We start from the raw sequence: 3,878 nt of genomic DNA, 5'->3' as shown, positions 1-3,878 counted from the left end.
GGAAAGAGAAGATGGAAAAGCTCCATATCATCAGTGAAGAGAAGGCCAGGGGCAGACTGTGGAACAGACCATCAATTACTGATATGCAAATTCAAATAAAAGCTGAAGAAAATGAAAACAAATCTACGAGAGGAAGTTTAGGTAGGTCATGTTTTTCTAGAAATGTATCCATCTCATCCAAATTTTTGAATTTGTTGGAATACAGCTCATCATAGTATTCTGTTATTATCTTTTTTATTTCATTTGGTTCTGTTGCGACTTCACCTATGTGGTTTCTAATGCAATTGATTTGTGTCCTCTCCCTCTTTTCTTTAGTTAGTTTTGCCAGCGGTTTGTCAATTTTATTAATCCTTTCAAAGAACCAGCTTCTTGTCCTGTTGATTCTTTCTATAGTTTTTTGGTTTTCCATCTCATTTATTTCTGCTCTTATCTTTATTATTTCCCTTCTTTTATTGACTGTGGATTCCCTCTGCTGGTCTGCTTCGAATTGTTGAAGATGCTGTGTTAATGTGTTGATTTTGGCTCTTTCTTCTTTTTGGATGTGTGTATTTATTGCAATAAATTGTCCTCTCAGGACTGCTTTCGCCGTGTCCCAAAGATTTTGGTATATTGTGTTTTCATTCTTGTTTGTTTCTAGGAACTTTGTGAATTCATGTTTAATTTCTTCTTTTACCCAGTCGCTTTTCAGCAGTTTCCATGTATTCAACTTTATTGTTTTGGCCTTCTTATTGTTGATTTCTAGTTTTATACAATTGTGGTCTGAGAAGATGCTCTGTAGAATTTTGATGCTTGTGAATTTATGCAGGCTTGCTTTGTGACCTAACACATGGTCAAGTCTGGAAAATTTTCCATGCGCACTGGAGAAGCATACATATTGTGCTGTTGTTGGACAGAATGCTCTGTATACATCTATGAGTTCAAGTGGCTGGATTGTGTTATTAAGTTCCTCTGTAACATTGTCGAGTTTCTTTCTGGTTGTTCTATCCCTTTTCAAGAGTGGTGTGTTGAAATCTCCCACTATAACTGTGAATTTATCTATTTCTTTCTTCAATTCCCATAAGGTTTGCTTCATGTATCTTGGTGCTCTTTCGTTGGGAGCGTATATGTTTATTATGGTTATGTCATCTTGCTCAATTGACCCTTTGATCATGAGATAGTGTCCTTCTTTGTCTCTTATACTGGCTTTTATCTTAAAGTTTACTTTGTCGGAGATTAGTATTGCCACTTATGCTTGTTTTTTGTTGCAGTTGGCTTGGTAAATTTTTTTCAATCCTTTAACTTTTAGTCTGTTTTTGTCTTTGTGTGTGACGTGTGTCTCTTGCAGGCAACATATTGATGGATCTTGTTTTCTTATCCATTCTGCCACTCTTTGTCTCTTCACTGGTGCATTCAATCCATCGACATTCAATGTAATTATTGATAAGTATGAATTGATTGCTGTCATTATGTTAGTTTTTTAGCAGTGCTGTTCATTCTTTGGTTCTGCTTTCCTTCTTGTGTTGGATTTGTGTTCTTTGAGTTGTTTGTTGTCAGTTTCTTCCTAGTTTTTATATCCACTTGTTCTGCTTGGGAATGCATTTTTATGATATATTGTGGAGTGTTAACTTTCTTTGGGGTTACCTTGTAGTCTACTATCTTTCCTCTGCATTTAGGATACTACATTGTAACCTGTGATTTACCTGGCATGTCCACCACCTGGGCTTCTGTTGCTGCGTTTGTCCCTTTCTTGACATTGATATGTTAATGTCCTTCAGTTGATCTCTCCACTCCCTTGAGTTTGTTGTTGTAGTCTTGTCCTATTCTGGACGCTGCTCTCTGTTGGCTGTGTTCCAGGTGGTGTTGCCATACCTGTCAATCTCTGTTTGTTGTCTCTTCTTGTTGGTTCTCCATCCACAGAACTCCCTTTAGGATGTTTTGAAGTGCTGGGTTGGTTTTGATAAATTCTCTCAGATTCTGTTTATCCTGGAATGTTTTGATTGCACCATCATATTTGATAGATAGTTTTGCTGGGTAGGAGATTCTTGGTTGACAGTTTTTTTTCTTGCAGTGCTTTGTATATGTCTCCCCCATTGCCTTCTTGCCTGCATGGTTTGTTCTGAATAGTCAGAGCTTAATTTAATTTGCTTGCCTTTATCATTTATATTTCTCTTCTCCCTGGTCGCTTTTAGTATTCTTTCCTTGTCTTTGATTTTGGAGAGCTTGATTATTATATGTCTTGGAGACTTTCTTTTGGGGTCTATCCTTCCTGGGGTACGTTGGGCTTCTTGAATGTTTATCTTCTCGTCTTTCAAGATGTTAGGGAAGTTTTCTTCCAGAAGCTCTTCAACTATCTCCTCTGTGGATTTCTTTGATTCTTCTTGTTCCAGAATGCCAATAATTCTTACAGTGTTCCTCTTCATGTTATCCAGAATGAATCTTAGACTGTCTTCAGATTGTTTTATCCTTTTTTTCAGCTTGCTATTCTATCTTAGCAGTATTGAGAGATTTGTCTTCCAGATCACTAGTTCTGGCTTCCATATCATCTATTCTGGTCCATTCGTGATCATCTGGACATCATTTTGCAGGTTTTGAATTGTTTCCAGTGCTGTGTCAATCCTATTAGATTGTTCCTGCAGTACTTTCCTTACTTCTTCCTTATTTTCCTCAACCCCTTTTCAGAGTATTTGAATTTGTTTCCATATCATTCTTCTGAATTCCCTCTCAGGCATATCCAGAACCCATTCCTCCTCCTCTATAAAGCTTTTGTCTGACTCCAGCTCATTTGCATCAGCTGCTCTCTTCTGCTTTTGGACGTGTTTCGATAATGCTGATTTTTTCTTTTTGGTCATGGTTATTATTATTTTATTATAATTATTATTAATATGATCAGGAGTTAGGCTTCCCTTATTGTCTATAATGCATAGCAGGTGTTGTTAGGTCTTGTCTAAGTGGTGGAGTATTATGGTGTATGCTTATAGTTTGGCTATATGGCCACATTGCTGCTTCTTCTTAGGTGCGGTAGGGAGGAAAAGCTCCCACCTCCAGGAAAGATGTGTGATCAAAAGGACCAAAAGCAGACGTAACACAAATGCATAGGCAGAAATCACCACTTTGGAGTAGAGATGAGGCTTTGGTCAACTTTTCCGTGCTATACCATCAGTGTGTGTGCAAATAGAAGCCTCCAGAAGGGGTGAGGGTGACCCCTCTTTCAGGCCTCTCCACTAGCCACTGCCATATAGGTGGGCAGATATATATTGGGGAGTTAATGGGAGGAAGATTGACCGCTATTTTTATCTCTGATTGTCAGTTATCTGCCTGTGCTCACCTTCGATTTTGGGATGGTTGAGACCAGTTCTATTGGGTTTTTATAGATTGCATTGAATTTGTCCTGCCCAGCGAACTCAGGCAGCCACCCAGCCATGGGTTGCCAAATTGATAGCTGGAGATTTTAATCTGTTCCCTGGGAGAAAGGTTGCATGTCCCACCAGAAAAATAGCTGGAAGATACATGCTGCTACCTGGGCAGGGCGGCTTCAGATTTGTGGTGTCAGCAGATGATGTCAAAAAGTTGCCGTCCCTCTCCCTCTCTCTGTGCCATGGGTAAACTGTCTCACCTGGTATCCATGCTGAGATCTTAAGCTGGGGCAGGGAGATTTTGGGGAAGGGGGGTTATGTTGCTTCTTGTGGTTTTGTTTGTTTAGGTTTTTTTGTTTTTGTTTTTGTTTTTTTGCTGGAAACACCGCTTTCTGAATGGGCTGACTTTAGCCCCTCCCTCTAAGCTATGCAGGGGCGGGTGGTAGCTAGGGCTCCCACCAGTCTGTGGGCGAGAGTTTTAAGCTGCCCACAATTTCCTCAGTAGTGTGATTTTTCAAAAATGCGAGTTCGTGAGATTGAAGCTCT

General features: G+C 39.5%; 1 pseudogene; it reads right to left on the bottom strand.

Annotated features, from left to right (window-relative positions):
* LOC102823235 overlaps positions 1-3,400 on the bottom strand; it is a 52,151-nt pseudogene extending 48,751 nt beyond the window's left edge.
* Positions 3,401-3,878: the final 478 nt, after the last annotated feature.

This window comes from Chrysochloris asiatica, unplaced genomic scaffold, assembly GCF_000296735.1.
Source record: "Chrysochloris asiatica unplaced genomic scaffold, ChrAsi1.0 scaffold00107, whole genome shotgun sequence".
Taxonomy (NCBI): Eukaryota; Metazoa; Chordata; class Mammalia; order Afrosoricida; family Chrysochloridae; genus Chrysochloris; species Chrysochloris asiatica.
This window is presented reverse-complemented; position numbering and strand designations above follow the sequence as displayed.